Raw genomic sequence first — 17,362 nt, 5'->3', positions numbered from 1 at the left:
AAGATTTTATTGTATCCCTTTAATTTATGTTCAGGCTATCAGGCTCAAATTTGAAGTGCCGTGAATCATTAAATCAAACTATCTGTTAGCACCTGGGAATAGCAGATGCTGTAAGTTTTTATTGCATCACTTTAATTTACTCTCCAACTGACATGCGTGAATGTGAAGTGCAGTGATTAATAAAAAATCTGTCTGTTAGTGCCTCTGAATCCCAGATGTTGTAAGCTTTTATTGCATCATTTTAATTTACTTTCAAGCTAACATTCTAGAATGTCAAGTGCAGTGATTAAATAAAAAAAATTGTCAGATTGGTCTTTGATCATATTTGCTATGAATAGGCAATTAGAGTAAGTGTTTAAGGCTTACGGCCACACCAGTTTGAGAACGCCCAATCTCATCTGACCTTTGAAACTAAGCAAATTTGGACCTGGATAGTACTGAGGTGGGACCCTACCTAGGAATACCAGCTGCTGTAGGCTTTTCTTGCATCACTTTAATTTACTTTCAAGCTGACATGCTCAAATGTGAAGTGCAGTGATTAATAAAAAAAACTATCTGTTAGCACCTGGGAATAGCAGATGCTGTAGGTATTTGTTGCATCACTTTAATTTACGCTGCAACTGACATGCTTCTATGTGAAGTGCACAGATTAAATAGAAATATTTTTGCACCAGGGAATAGCAGGTGCTCTAAGATTTTATTGCATTCCTTTAATTTATGTTCAAGCTATCATGCTCAAATTTGAAGTGCAGTGAATCATTAAATCAAACTATCTGTTAGTTTTTATTGCATCACTTTAATTTACTTTCAAGCTGACATGCTCAATTGTGAAGTGCAGTGATTAATAAAAAAAACTATCTGTTAGCACCTGGGAATAGCAGATGCTGTAGGTATTTGTTGCATCACTTTAATTTACTTTCAAGCTGACATGCTTCTATGTGCAGTGCACAGAATAAATAGAAATCTTTTTGCACCAGGGAATAGCAGGTGCTGTAAGATTTTATTGCATCCCTTTAATTTATGTTCAAGCTATCATGCTCAAATTTGAAGTGCAGTGAATCATTAAGTCAAACTATCTGTTAGCAACTGGGAATAGCAGATGCTGTAGGTATTTGTTGCATCACTTTAATTTATGTTCAAGCTATCATGCTCAAATTTGAAGTGCAGTGAATCATTAAATCAAACTATCTGTTAGCACCTGGGAATAGCAGATGCTGTAGGTATTTGTTGCATCACTTTAATTTACTCTGCAACTGACATGCTTCTATCTGAAGTGCACAGATTAAATAGAAATCTTTTTGCACCAGGGAATAGCAGGTGCTGTAAGATTTTATTGTATCCCTTTAATTTATGTTCAGGCTATCAGGCTCAAATTTGAAGTGCAGTGAATCATTAAATCAAACTATCTGTTAGCACCTGGGAATAGCAGATGCTGTAAGGTTTTATTGCATCACTTTAATTTACTCTCCAACTGACATGCGTGAATGTGACGTGCAGTGATTAATAAAAAATCTGTCTGTTAGTGCCTCTGAATCCCAGATGTTGTAAGCTTTTATTGCATCATTTTAATTTACTTTCAAGCTAACATTCTAGAATGTCAAGTGCAGTGATTAAATAAAAAAAATTGTCAGATTGGTCTTTGATCATATTTGCTATGAATAGGCAATTAGAGTAAGTGTTTAAGGCTTACGGCCACACCAGTTTGAGAACGCCCAATCTCATCTGACCTTTGAAACTAAGCAAATTTGGACCTGGATAGTACTGAGGTGGGACCCTACCTAGGAATACCAGCTGCTGTAGGCTTTTCTTGCATCAATTTAATTTACTTTCAAGCTGACATGCTCAAATGTGAAGTGCAGTGATTAATAAAAAAAACTATCTGTTAGCACCTGGGAATAGCAGATGCTGTAGGTATTTGTTGCATCACTTTAATTTACTCTGCAACTGACATGCTTCTATGTGAAGTGCATAGATTAAATAGAAATCTTTTTGCACCAGGGAATAGCAGGTGCTCTAAGATTTTATTGCATTCCTTTAATTTATGTTCAAGCTATCATGCTCAAATTTGAAGTGCAGTGAATCATTAAACCAAACTATCTGTTAGTTTTTATTGCATCACTTTAATTTACTTTCAAGCTGACATGCTCAATTGTGAAGTGCAGTGATTAATAAAAAAAACTATCTGTTTGCACCTGGGAATAGCAGATGCTGTAGGTATTTGTTGCATCACTTTAATTTACTTTCAAGCTGACATGCTTCTATGTGCAGTGCACAGAATAAATAGAAATCTTTTTGCACCAGGGAATAGCAGGTGCTGTAAGATTTTATTGCATCCCTTTAATTTATGTTCAAGCTATCATGCTCAAATTTGAAGTGCAGTGAATCATTAAGTCAAACTATCTGTTAGCAACTGGGAATAGCAGATGCTGTAGGTATTTATTGCATCACTTTAATTTATGTTCAAGCTATCATGCTCAAATTTGAAGTGCAGTGAATCATTAAATCAAACTATCTGTTAGCACCTGGGAATAGCAGATGCTGTAGGTATTTGTTGCATCACTTTAATTTACTCTGCAACTGACATGCTTCTATCTGAAGTGCACAGATTAAATAGAAATCTTTTTGCACCAGGGAATAGCAGGTGCTCTAAGATTTTATTGCATTCCTTTAATTTATGTTCAAGCTATCATGCTCAAATTTGAAGTGCAGTGAATCATTAAATCAAACTATCTGTTAGTTTTTATTGCATCACTTTAATTTACTTTCAAGCTGACATGCTCAATTGTGAAGTGCAGTGATTAATAAAAAAAACTATCTGTTAGCACCTGGGAATAGCAGATGCTGTAGGTATTTGTTGCATCACTTTAATTTACTTTCAAGCTGACATGCTTCTATGTGCAGTGCACAGAATAAATAGAAATCTTTTTGCACCAGGGAATAGCAGGTGCTGTAAGATTTTATTGCATCCCTTTAATTTATGTTCAAGCTATCATGCTCAAATTTGAAGTGCAGTGAATCATTAAGTCAAACTATCTGTTAGCACCTGGGAATAGCAGATGCTGTAGGTATTTGTTGCATCACTTTAATTTACTCTGCAACTGACATGCTTCTATGTGAAGTGCATAGATTAAATAGAAATCTTTTTGCACCAGGGAATAGCAGGTGCTCTAAGATTTTATTGCATTCCTTTAATTTATGTTCAAGCTATCATGCTCAAATTTGAAGTGCAGTGAATCATTAAATCAAACTATCTGTTAGTTTTTATTGCATCACTTTAATTTACATTCAAGCTGACATGCTCAATTGTGAAGTGCAGTGATTAATAAAAAAAACTATCTGTTAGCACCTGGGAATAGCAGATGCTGTAGGTATTTGTTGCATCACTTTAATTTACTTTCAAGCTGACATGCTTCTATGTGCAGTGCACAGAATAAATAGAAATCTTTTTGCACCAGGGAATAGCAGGTGCTGTAAGATTTTATTGCATCCCTTTAATTTATGTTCAAGCTATCATGCTCAAATTTGAAGTGCAGTGAATCATTAAGTCAAACTATCTGTTAGCAACTGGGAATAGCAGATGCTGTAGGTATTTGTTGCATCACTTTAATTTATGTTCAAGCTATCATGCTCAAATTTGAAGTGCAGTGAATCATTAAATCAAACTATCTGTTAGCACCTGGGAATAGCAGATGCTGTAGGTATTTGTTGCATCACTTTAATTTACTCTGCAACTGACATGCTTCTATCTGAAGTGCACAGATTAAATAGAAATCTTTTTGCACCAGGGAATAGCAGGTGCTGTAAGATTTTATTGTATCCCTTTAATTTATGTTCAGGCTATCAGGCTCAAATTTGAAGTGCCGTGAATCATTAAATCAAACTATCTGTTAGCACCTGGGAATAGCAGATGCTGTAAGTTTTTATTGCATCACTTTAATTTACTCTCCAACTGACATGCGTGAATGTGAAGTGCAGTGATTAATAAAAAATCTGTCTGTTAGTGCCTCTGAATCCCAGATGTTGTAAGCTTTTATTGCATCATTTTAATTTACTTTCAAGCTAACATTCTAGAATGTCAAGTGCAGTGATTAAATAAAAAAAATTGTCAGATTGGTCTTTGATCATATTTGCTATGAATAGGCAATTAGAGTAAGTGTTTAAGGCTTACGGCCACACCAGTTTGAGAACGCCCAATCTCATCTGACCTTTGAAACTAAGCAAATTTGGACCTGGATAGTACTGAGGTGGGACCCTACCTAGGAATACCAGCTGCTGTAGGCTTTTCTTGCATCACTTTAATTTACTTTCAAGCTGACATGCTCAAATGTGAAGTGCAGTGATTAATAAAAAAAACTATCTGTTAGCACCTGGGAATAGCAGATGCTGTAGGTATTTGTTGCATCACTTTAATTTACTCTGCAACTGACATGCTTCTATGTGAAGTGCATAGATTAAATAGAAATCTTTTTGCACCAGGGAATAGCAGGTGCTCTAAGATTTTATTGCATTCCTTTAATTTATGTTCAAGCTATCATGCTCAAATTTGAAGTGCAGTGAATCATTAAATCAAACTATCTGTTAGTTTTTATTGCATCACTTTAATTTACTTTCAAGCTGACATGCTAGGATGTGAAGTGCAGTGATTAATAAAAAAAACTATCTGTTAGCACCTGGGAATAGCAGATGCTGTAGGTATTTGTTGCATCACTTTAATTTACTTTCAAGCTGACATGCTTCTATGTGCAGTGCACAGAATAAATAGAAATCTTTTTGCACCAGGGAATAGCAGGTGCTGTAAGATTTTATTGCATCCCTTTAATTTATGTTCAAGCTATCATGCTCAAATTTGAAGTGCAGTGAATCATTAAGTCAAACTATCTGTTAGCAACTGGGAATAGCAGATGCTGTAGGTATTTGTTGCATCACTTTAATTTACTCTGCAACTGACATGCTTCTATGTGAAGTGCATAGATTAAATAGAAATCTTTTTGCACCAGGGAATAGCAGGTGCTGTAAGATTTTATTGCATCCCTTTAATTTATGTTCAAGCTATCATGCTCAAATTTGAAGTGCAGTGAATCATTAAGTCAAACTATCTGTTAGCAACTGGGAATAGCAGATGCTGTAAGTTTTTATTGCATCACTTTAATTTACTCTCCAACTGACATGCGTGAATGTGAAGTGCAGTGATTAATAAAAAATCTGTCTGTTAGTGCCTCTGAATCCCAGATGTTGTAAGCTTTTATTGCATCATTTTAATTTACTTTCAAGCTAACATTCTAGAATGTCAAGTGCAGTGATTAAATAAAAAAAATTGTCAGATTGGTCTTTGATCATATTTGCTATGAATAGGCAATTAGAGTAAGTGTTTAACGCTTACGGCCACACCAGTTTGAGAACGCCCAATCTCATCTGACCTTTGAAACTAAGCAAATTTGGACCTGGATAGTACTGAGGTGGGACCCTACCTAGGAATACCAGCTGCTGTAGGCTTTTCTTGCATCACTTTAATTTACTTTCAAGCTGACATGCTCAAATGTGAAGTGCAGTGATTAATAAAAAAAACTATCTGTTAGCACCTGGGAATAGCAGATGCTGTAGGTATTTGTTGCATCACTTTAATTTACTCTGCAACTGACATGCTTCTATGTGAAGTGCATAGATTAAATAGAAATATTTTTGCACCAGGGAATAGCAGGTGCTCTAAGATTTTATTGCATTCCTTTAATTTATGTTCAAGCTATCATGCTCAAATTTGAAGTGCAGTGAATCATTAAATCAAACTATCTGTTAGAACCTGCGAATAGCAGATGCTGTAAGTTTTTATTGCATCCCTTTAATTTATGTTCAGGCTATCATGCTCAAATTTGAAGTGCAGTGAATCATTAAATCAAACTATCTGTTAGCACCTGGGAATAGCAGATGCTGTAGGTATTTGTTGCATCACTTTAATTTACTCTGCAACTGACATGCTTCTATCTGAAGTGCACAGATTAAATAGAAATCTTTTTGCACCAGGGAATAGCAGGTGCTGTAAGATTTTATTGCATTCCTTTAATTTATGTTCAAGCTATCATGCTCAAATTTGAAGTGCAGTGAATCATTAAATCAAACTATCTGTTAGTTTTTATTGCATCACTTTAATTTACTTTCAAGCTGACATGCTCAATTGTGAAGTGCAGTGATTAATAAAAAAACTATCTGTTAGCACCTGGGAATAGCAGATGCTGTAGGTATTTGTTGCATCACTTTAATTTACTTTCAAGCTGACATGCTTCTATGTGCAGTGCACAGAATAAATAGAAATCTTTTTGCACCAGGGAATAGCAGGTGCTGTAAGATTTTATTGCATCCCTTAAATTTATGTTCAAGCTATCATGCTCAAATTTGAAGTGCAGTGAATCATTAAGTCAAACTATCTGTTAGCAACTGGGAATAGCAGATGCTGTAGGTATTTATTGCATCACTTTAATTTATGTTCAAGCTATCATGCTCAAATTTGAAGTGTAGTGAATCATTAAATCAAACTATCTGTTAGCACCTGGGAATAGCAGATGCTGTAGGTATTTGTTGCATCACTTTAATTTACTCTGCAACTGACATGCTTCTATCTGAAGTGTACAGATTAAATAGAAATCTTTTTGCACCAGGGAATAGCAGGTGCTCTAAGATTTTATTGCATTCCTTTAATTTATGTTCAAGCTATCATGCTCAAATTTGAAGTGCAGTGAATCATTAAATCAAACTATCTGTTAGAACCTGCGAATAGCAGATGCTGTAAGTTTTTATTGCATCCCTTTAATTTATGTTCAGGCTATCATGCTCAAATTTGAAGTGCAGTGAATCATTAAATCAAACTATCTGTTAGCACCTGGGAATAGCAGATGCTGTAGGTATTTGTTGCATCACTTTAATTTACTCTGCAACTGACATGCTTCTATCTGAAGTGTACAGATTAAATAGAAATCTTTTTGCACCAGGGAATAGCAGGTGCTCTAAGATTTTATTGCATTCCTTTAATTTATGTTCAAGCTATCATGCTCAAATTTGAAGTGCAGTGAATCATTAAATCAAACTATCTGTTAGAACCTGGGAATAGCAGATGCTGTAAGATTTTATTGCATCCCTTTAATTTATGTTCAGGCTATCATGCTCAAATTTGAAGTGCAGTGAATCATTAAATCAAACTATCTGTTAGCACCTGGGAATAGCAGATGCTGTAGGTATTTGTTGCATCACTTTAATTTACTCTGCAACTGACATGCTTCTATCTGAAGTGCACAGATTAAATAGAAATCTTTTTGCACCAGGGAATAGCAGGTGCTGTAAGATTTTATTGCATTCCTTTAATTTATGTTCAAGCTATCATGCTCAAATTTGAAGTGCAGTGAATCATTAAATCAAACTATCTGTTAGTTTTTATTGCATCACTTTAATTTACTTTCAAGCTGACATGCTCAATTGTGAAGTGCAGTGATTAATAAAAAAACTATCTGTTAGCACCTGGGAATAGCAGATGCTGTAGGTATTTGTTGCATCACTTTAATTTACTTTCAAGCTGACATGCTTCTATGTGCAGTGCACAGAATAAATAGAAATCTTTTTGCACCAGGGAATAGCAGGTGCTGTAAGATTTTATTGCATCCCTTTAATTTATGTTCAAGCTATCATGCTCAAATTTGAAGTGCAGTGAATCATTAAGTCAAACTATCTGTTAGCAACTGGGAATAGCAGATGCTGTAGGTATTTATTGCATCACTTTAATTTATGTTCAAGCTATCATGCTCAAATTTGAAGTGCAGTGAATCATTAAATCAAACTATCTGTTAGCACCTGGGAATAGCAGATGCTGTAGGTATTTGTTGCATCACTTTAATTTACTCTGCAACTGACATGCTTCTATCTGAAGTGTACAGATTAAATAGAAATCTTTTTGCACCAGGGAATAGCAGGTGCTCTAAGATTTTATTGCATTCCTTTAATTTATGTTCAAGCTATCATGCTCAAATTTGAAGTGCAGTGAATCATTAAATCAAACTATCTGTTAGTTTTTATTGCATCACTTTAATTTACTTTCAAGCTGACATGCTCAATTGTGAAGTGCAGTGATTAATAAAAAAAACTATCTGTTAGCACCTGGGAATAGCAGATGCTGTAGGTATTTGTTGCATCACTTTAATTTACTTTCAAGCTGACATGCTTCTATGTGCAGTGCACAGAATAAATAGAAATCTTTTTGCACCAGGGAATAGCAGGTGCTGTAAGATTTTATTGCATCCCTTTAATTTATGTTCAAGCTATCATGCTCAAATTTGAAGTGCAGTGAATCATTAAGTCAAACTATCTGTTAGCAACTGGGAATAGCAGATGCTGTATGTATTTGTTGCATCACTTTAATTTACTCTGCAACTGACATGCTTCTATGTGAAGTGCATAGATTAAATAGAAATCTTTTTGCACCAGGGAATAGCAGGTGCTGTAAGATTTTATTGCATCCCTTTAATTTATGTTCAAGCTATCATGCTCAAATTTGAAGTGCAGTGAATCATTAAGTCAAACTATCTGTTAGCAACTGGGAATAGCAGATGCTGTAAGTTTTTATTGCATCACTTTAATTTACTCTCCAACTGACATGCGTGAATGTGAAGTGCAGTGATTAATAAAAAATCTGTCTGTTAGTGCCTCTGAATCCCAGATGTTGTAAGCTTTTATTGCATCATTTTAATTTACTTTCAAGCTAACATTCTAGAATGTCAAGTGCAGTGATTAAATAAAAAAAATTGTCAGATTGGTCTTTGATCATATTTGCTATGAATAGGCAATTAGAGTAAGTGTTTAACGCTTACGGCCACACCAGTTTGAGAACGCCCAATCTCATCTGACCTTTGAAACTAAGCAAATTTGGACCTGGATAGTACTGAGGTGGGACCCTACCTAGGGATACCAGCTGCTGTAGGCTTTTCTTGCATCACTTTAATTTACTTTCAAGCTGACATGCTCAAATGTGAAGTGCAGTGATTAATAAAAAAAACTATCTGTTAGCACCTGGGAATAGCAGATGCTGTAGGTATTTGTTGCATCACTTTAATTTACTCTGCAACTGACATGCTTCTATGTGAAGTGCATAGATTAAATAGAAATCTTTTTGCACCAGGGAATAGCAGGTGCTCTAAGATTTTATTGCATTCCTTTAATTTATGTTCAAGCTATCATGCTCAAATTTGAAGTGCAGTGAATCATTAAATCAAACTATCTGTTAGAACCTGCGAATAGCAGATGCTGTAAGTTTTTATTGCTTCCCTTTAATTTATGTTCAGGCTATCATGCTCAAATTTGAAGTGCAGTGAATCATTAAATCAAACTATCTGTTAGCACCTGGGAATAGCAGATGCTGTAGGTATTTGTTGCATCACTTTAATTTACTCTGCAACTGACATGCTTCTATCTGAAGTGCACAGATTAAATAGAAATCTTTTTGCACCAGGGAATAGCAGGTGCTGTAAGATTTTATTGCATTCCTTTAATTTATGTTCAAGCTATCATGCTCAAATTTGAAGTGCAGTGAATCATTAAATCAAACTATCTGTTAGTTTTTATTGCATCACTTTAATTTACTTTCAAGCTGACATGCTCAATTGTGAAGTGCAGTGATTAATAAAAAAACTATCTGTTAGCACCTGGGAATAGCAGATGCTGTAGGTATTTGTTGCATCACTTTAATTTACTTTCAAGCTGACATGCTTCTATGTGCAGTGCACAGAATAAATAGAAATCTTTTTGCACCAGGGAATAGCAGGTGCTGTAAGATTTTATTGCATCCCTTAAATTTATGTTCAAGCTATCATGCTCAAATTTGAAGTGCAGTGAATCATTAAGTCAAACTATCTGTTAGCAACTGGGAATAGCAGATGCTGTAGGTATTTATTGCATCACTTTAATTTATGTTCAAGCTATCATGCTCAAATTTGAAGTGTAGTGAATCATTAAATCAAACTATCTGTTAGCACCTGGGAATAGCAGATGCTGTAGGTATTTGTTGCATCACTTTAATTTACTCTGCAACTGACATGCTTCTATCTGAAGTGTACAGATTAAATAGAAATCTTTTTGCACCAGGGAATAGCAGGTGCTCTAAGATTTTATTGCATTACTTTAATTTATGTTCAAGCTATCATGCTCAAATTTGAAGTGCAGTGAATCATTAAATCAAACTATCTGTTAGAACCTGCGAATAGCAGATGCTGTAAGTTTTTATTGCATCCCTTTAATTTATGTTCAGGCTATCATGCTCAAATTTGAAGTGCAGTGAATCATTAAATCAAACTATCTGTTAGCACCTGGGAATAGCAGATGCTGTAGGTATTTGTTGCATCACTTTAATTTACTCTGCAACTGACATGCTTCTATCTGAAGTGTACAGATTAAATAGAAATCTTTTTGCACCAGGGAATAGCAGGTGCTCTAAGATTTTATTGCATTCCTTTAATTTATGTTCAAGCTATCATGCTCAAATTTGAAGTGCAGTGAATCATTAAATCAAACTATCTGTTAGAACCTGCGAATAGCAGATGCTGTAAGTTTTTATTGCATCCCTTTAATTTATGTTCAGGCTATCATGCTCAAATTTGAAGTGCAGTGAATCATTAAATCAAACTATCTGTTAGCACCTGGGAATAGCAGATGCTGTAGGTATTTGTTGCATCACTTTAATTTACTCTGCAACTGACATGCTTCTATCTGAAGTGCACAGATTAAATAGAAATCTTTTTGCACCAGGGAATAGCAGGTGCTGTAAGATTTTATTGCATTCCTTTAATTTATGTTCAAGCTATCATGCTCAAATTTGAAGTGCAGTGAATCATTAAATCAAACTATCTGTTAGTTTTTATTGCATCACTTTAATTTACTTTCAAGCTGACATGCTCAATTGTGAAGTGCAGTGATTAATAAAAAAACTATCTGTTAGCACTTGGGAATAGCAGATGCTGTAGGTATTTGTTGCATCACTTTAATTTACTTTCAAGCTGACATGCTTCTATGTGCAGTGCACAGAATAAATAGAAATCTTTTTGCACCAGGGAATAGCAGGTGCTGTAAGATTTTATTGCATTCCTTTAATTTATGTTCAAGCTATCATGCTCAAATTTGAAGTGCAGTGAATCATTAAATCAAACTATCTATTAGAACCTGCGAATAGCAGATGCTGTAAGTTTTTATTGCATCCCTTTAATTTATGTTCAGGCTATCATGCTCAAATTTGAAGTGCAGTGAATCATTAAATCAAACTAACTGTTAGCACCTGGGAATAGCAGATGCTGTAGGTATTTGTTGCATCACTTTAATTTACTCTGCAACTGACATGCTTCTATCTGAAGTGCACAGATTAAATAGAAATCTTTTTGCACCAGGGAATAGCAGGTGCTGTAAGATTTTATTGCATTCCTTTAATTTATGTTCAAGCTATCATGCTCAAATTTGAAGTGCAGTGAATCATTAAATCAAACTATCTGTTAGTTTTTATTGCATCACTTTAATTTACTTTCAAGCTGACATGCTCAATTGTGAAGTGCAGTGATTAATAAAAAAACTATCTGTTAGCACCTGGGAATAGCAGATGCTGTAGGTATTTGTTGCATCACTTTAATTTACTTTCAAGCTGACATGCTTCTATGTGCAGTGCACAGAATAAATAGAAATCTTTTTGCACCAGGGAATAGCAGGTGCTGTAAGATTTTATTGCATTCCTTTAATTTATGTTCAAGCTATCATGCTCAAATTTGAAGTGCAGTGAATCATTAAGTCAAACTATCTGTTAGCAACTGGGAATAGCAGATGCTGTAGGTATTTATTGCATCACTTTAATTTATGTTCAAGCTATCATGCTCAAATTTGAAGTGCAGTGAATCATTAAATCAAACTATCTGTTAGCACCTGGGAATAGCAGATGCTGTAGGTATTTGTTGCATCACTTTAATTTACTCTGCAACTGACATGCTTCTATCTGAAGTGTACAGATTAAATAGAAATCTTTTTGCACCAGGGAATAGCAGGTGCTCTAAGATTTTATTGCATTCCTTTAATTTATGTTCAAGCTATCATGCTCAAATTTGAAGTGCAGTGAATCATTAAATCAAACTATCTGTTAGTTTTTATTGCATCACTTTAATTTACTTTCAAGCTGACATGCTCAATTGTGAAGTGCAGTGATTAATAAAAAAAACTATCTGTTAGCACCTGGGAATAGCAGATGCTGTAGGTATTTGTTGCATCACTTTAATTTACTTTCAAGCTGACATGCTTCTATGTGCAGTGCACAGAATAAATAGAAATCTTTTTGCACCAGGGAATAGCAGGTGCTGTAAGATTTTATTGCATCCCTTTAATTTATGTTCAAGCTATCATGCTCAAATTTGAAGTGCAGTGAATCATTAAGTCAAACTATCTGTTAGCAACTGGGAATAGCAGATGCTGTAGGTATTTGTTGCATCACTTTAATTTACTCTGCAACTGACATGCTTCTATGTGAAGTGCATAGATTAAATAGAAATCTTTTTGCACCAGGGAATAGCAGGTGCTGTAAGATTTTATTGCATTCCTTTAATTTATGTTCAAGCTATCATGCTCAAATTTGAAGTGCAGTGAATCATTAAGTCAAACTATCTGTTAGCAACTGGGAATAGCAGATGCTGTAAGTTTTTATTGCATCACTTTAATTTACTCTCCAACTGACATGCGTGAATGTGACGTGCAGTGATTAATAAAAAATCTGTCTGTTAGTGCCTCTGAATCCCAGATGTTGTAAGCTTTTATTGCATCATTTTAATTTACTTTCAAGCTAACATTCTAGAATGTCAAGTGCAGTGATTAAATAAAAAAAATTGTCAGATTGGTCTTTGATCATATTTGCTATGAATAGGCAATTAGAGTAAGTGTTTAACGCTTACGGCCACACCAGTTTGAGAACGCCCAATCTCATCTGACCTTTGAAACTAAGCAAATTTGGACCTGGATAGTACTGAGGTGGGACCCTACCTAGGAATACCAGCTGCTGTAGGCTTTTCTTGCATCACTTTAATTTACTTTCAAGCTGACATGCTCAAATGTGAAGTGCAGTGATTAATAAAAAAAACTATCTGTTAGCACCTGGGAATAGCAGATGCTGTAGGTATTTGTTGCATCACTTTAATTTACTCTGCAACTGACATGCTTCTATGTGAAGTGCATAGATTAAATAGAAATCTTTTTGCACCAGGGAATAGCAGGTGCTCTAAGATTTTATTGCATTCCTTTAATTTATGTTCAAGCTATCATGGTCAAATTTGAAGTGCAGTGAATCATTAAATCAAACTATCTGTTAGAACCTGCGAATAGCAGATGCTGTAAGTTTTTATTGCATCCCTTTAATTTATGTTCAGGCTATCATGCTCAAATTTGAAGTGCAGTGAATCATTAAATCAAACTATCTGTTAGCACCTGGGAATAGCAGATGCTGTAGGTATTTGTTGCATCACTTTAATTTACTCTGCAACTGACATGCTTCTATCTGAAGTGCACAGATTAAATAGAAATCTTTTTGCACCAGGGAATAGCAGGTGCTGTAAGATTTTATTGCATTCCTTTAATTTATGTTCAAGCTATCATGCTCAAATTTGAAGTGCAGTGAATCATTAAATCAAACTATCTGTTAGTTTTTATTGCATCACTTTAATTTACTTTCAAGCTGACATGCTCAATTGTGAAGTGCAGTGATTAATAAAAAAACTATCTGTTAGCACCTGGGAATAGCAGATGCTGTAGGTATTTGTTGCATCACTTTAATTTACTTTCAAGCTGACATGCTTCTATGTGCAGTGCACAGAATAAATAGAAATCTTTTTGCACCAGGGAATAGCAGGTGCTGTAAGATTTTATTGCATCCCTTAAATTTATGTTCAAGCTATCATGCTCAAATTTGAAGTGCAGTGAATCATTAAGTCAAACTATCTGTTAGCAACTGGGAATAGCAGATGCTGTAGGTATTTATTGCATCACTTTAATTTATGTTCAAGCTATCATGCTCAAATTTGAAGTGCAGTGAATCATTAAATCAAACTATCTGTTAGTACCTGGGAATAGCAGATGCTGTAGGTATTTGTTGCATCACTTTAATTTACTCTGCAACTGACATGCTTCTATCTGAAGTGTACAGATTAAATAGAAATCTTTTTGCACCAGGGAATAGCAGGTGCTCTAAGATTTTATTGCATTCCTTTAATTTATGTTCAAGCTATCATGCTCAAATTTGAAGTGCAGTGAATCATTAAATCAAACTATCTGTTAGAACCTGCGAATAGCAGATGCTGTAAGTTTTTATTGCATCCCTTTAATTTATGTTCAGGCTATCATGCTCAAATTTGAAGTGCAGTGAATCATTAAATCAAACTATCTGTTAGCACCTGGGAATAGCAGATGCTGTAGGTATTTGTTGCATCACTTTAATTTACTCTGCAACTGACATGCTTCTATCTGAAGTGTACAGATTAAATAGAAATCTTTTTGCACCAGGGAATAGCAGGTGCTCTAAGATTTTATTGCATTCCTTTAATTTATGTTCAAGCTATCATGCTCAAATTTGAAGTGCAGTGAATCATTAAATCAAACTATCTGTTAGAACCTGCGAATAGCAGATGCTGTAAGTTTTTATTGCATCCCTTTAATTTATGTTCAGGCTATCATGCTCAAATTTGAAGTGCAGTGAATCATTAAATCAAACTATCCGTTAGCACCTGGGAATAGCAGATGCTGTAGGTATTTGTTGCATCACTTTAATTTACTCTGCAACTGACATGCTTCTATCTGAAGTGCAGTGATTAAATAGAAATCTTTTTGCACCAGGGAATAGCAGGTGCTGTAAGATTTTATTGCATTCCTTTAATTTATGTTCAAGCTATCATGCTCAAATTTGAAGTGCAGTGAATCATTAAATCAAACTATCTGTTAGTTTTTATTGCATCACTTTAATTTACTTTCAAGCTGACATGCTCAATTGTGAAGTGCAGTGATTAATAAAAAAACTATCTGTTAGCACCTGGGAATAGCAGATGCTGTAGGTATTTGTTGCATCACTTTAATTTACTTTCAAGCTGACATGCTTCTATGTGCAGTGCACAGAATAAATAGAAATCTTTTTGCACCAGGGAATAGCAGGTGCTGTAAGATTTTATTGCATCCCTTTAATTTATGTTCAAGCTATCATGCTCAAATTTGAAGTGCAGTGAATCATTAAGTCAAACTATCTGTTAGCAACTGGGAATAGCAGATGCTGTAGGTATTTATTGCATCACTTTAATTTATGTTCAAGCTATCATGCTCAAATTTGAAGTGCAGTGAATCATTAAATCAAACTATCTGTTAGCACCTGGGAATAGCAGATGCTGTAGGTATTTGTTGCATCACTTTAATTTACTCTGCAACTGACATGCTTCTATCTGAAGTGTACAGATTAAATAGAAATCTTTTTGCACCAGGGAATAGCAGGTGCTCTAAGATTTTATTGCATTCCTTTAATTTATGTTCAAGCTATCATGCTCAAATTTGAAGTGCAGTGAATCATTAAATCAAACTATCTGTTAGTTTTTATTGCATCACTTTAATTTACTTTCAAGCTGACATGCTCAATTGTGAAGTGCAGTGATTAATAAAAAAAACTATCTGTTAGCACCTGGGAATAGCAGATGCTGTAGGTATTTGTTGCATCACTTTAATTTACTTTCAAGCTGACATGCTTCTATGTGCAGTGCACAGAATAAATAGAAATATTTTTGCACCAGGGAATAGCAGGTGCTGTAAGATTTTATTGCATCCCTTTAATTTATGTTCAAGCTATCATGCTCAAATTTGAAGTGCAGTGAATCATTAAGTCAAACTATCTGTTAGCAACTGGGAATAGCAGATGCTGTAGGTATTTGTTGCATCACTTTAATTTACTCTGCAACTGACATGCTTCTATGTGAAGTGCATAGATTAAAAAGAAATCTTTTTGCACCAGGGAATAGCAGGTGCTCTAAGATTTTATTGCATTCCTTTAATTTATGTTCAAGCTATCATGCTCAAATTTGAAGTGCAGTGAATCATTAAATCAAACTATCTGTTAGTTTTTATTGCATCACTTTAATTTACTTTCAAGCTGACATGCTCAATTGTGAAGTGCAGTGATTAATAAAAAAAAACTATCTGTTAGCACCTGGGAATAGCAGATGCTGTAGGTATTTGTTGCATCACTTTAATTTACTTTCAAGCTGACATGCTTCTATGTGCAGTGCACAGAATAAATAGAAATCTTTTTGCACCAGGGAATAGCAGGTGCTGTAAGATTTTATTGCATTCCTTTAATTTATGTTCAAGCTATCATGCTCAAATTTGAAGTGCAGTGAATCATTAAATCAAACTATCTGTTAGAACCTGCGAATAGCAGATGCTGTAAGTTTTTATTGCATCCCTTTAATTTATGTTCAGGCTATCATGCTCAAATTTGAAGTGCAGTGAATCATTAAATCAAACTAACTGTTAGCACCTGGGAATAGCAGATGCTGTAGGTATTTGTTGCATCACTTTAATTTACTCTGCAACTGACATGCTTCTATGTGAAGTGCATAGATTAAATAGAAATCTTTTTGCACCAGGGAATAGCAGGTGCTGTAAGATTTTATTGCATCCCTTTAATTTATGTTCAAGCTATCATGCTCAAATTTGAAGTGCAGTGAATCATTAAGTCAAACTATCTGTTAGCAACTGGGAATAGCAGATGCTGTAAGTTTTTATTGCATCACTTTAATTTACTCTCCAACTGACATGCGTGAATGTGAAGTGCAGTGATTAATAAAAAATCTGTCTGTTAGTGCCTCTGAATCCCAGATGTTGTAAGCTTTTATTGCATCATTTTAATTTACTTTCAAGCTAACATTCTAGAATGTCAAGTGCAGTGATTAAATAAAAAAAATTGTCAGATTGGTCTTTGATCATATTTGCTATGAATAGGCAATTAGAGTAAGTGTTTAACGCTTACGGCCACACCAGTTTGAGAACGCCCAATCTCATCTGACCTTTGAAACTAAGCAAATTTGGACCTGGATAGTACTGAGGTGGGACCCTACCTAGGAATACCAGCTGCTGTAGGCTTTTCTTGCATCACTTTAATTTACTTTCAAGCTGACATGCTCAAATGTGAAGTGCAGTGATTAATAAAAAAAACTATCTGTTAGCACCTGGGAATAGCAGATGCTGTAGGTATTTGTTGCATCACTTTAATTTACTCTGCAACTGACATGCTTCTATGTGAAGTGCATAGATTAAATAGAAATCTTTTTGCACCAGGGAATAGCAG

The 17,362-nt window shown here is 34.8% G+C and overlaps 6 pseudogenes; all 6 read left to right on the top strand.

Annotated features, from left to right (window-relative positions):
* Positions 1 to 360: 360 nt before the first annotated feature.
* Positions 361 to 479, top strand: LOC118240211 (annotated as a pseudogene).
* Positions 480 to 1,684: 1,205 nt separating this feature from the next.
* On the top strand, positions 1,685 to 1,803 carry LOC118240210 (annotated as a pseudogene).
* Positions 1,804 to 4,162: 2,359 nt separating this feature from the next.
* On the top strand, positions 4,163 to 4,281 carry LOC118240209 (annotated as a pseudogene).
* Positions 4,282 to 5,374: 1,093 nt separating this feature from the next.
* Positions 5,375 to 5,493, top strand: LOC118240208 (annotated as a pseudogene).
* Positions 5,494 to 12,938: 7,445 nt separating this feature from the next.
* On the top strand, positions 12,939 to 13,057 carry LOC118240207 (annotated as a pseudogene).
* A 3,981-nt stretch (positions 13,058 to 17,038) lies between these two features.
* LOC118240206 lies at positions 17,039 to 17,157 on the top strand (annotated as a pseudogene).
* The last annotated feature ends 205 nt before the right edge of the window (positions 17,158 to 17,362 follow it).

This window comes from Electrophorus electricus, chromosome 19 (genome assembly GCF_013358815.1).
Source record: "Electrophorus electricus isolate fEleEle1 chromosome 19, fEleEle1.pri, whole genome shotgun sequence".
NCBI lineage: Eukaryota > Metazoa > Chordata > Actinopteri > Gymnotiformes > Gymnotidae > Electrophorus > Electrophorus electricus.
The sequence above is the reverse complement of the archived record's forward strand: the minus strand, read 5'-3'. Positions and strand labels throughout refer to the sequence as shown.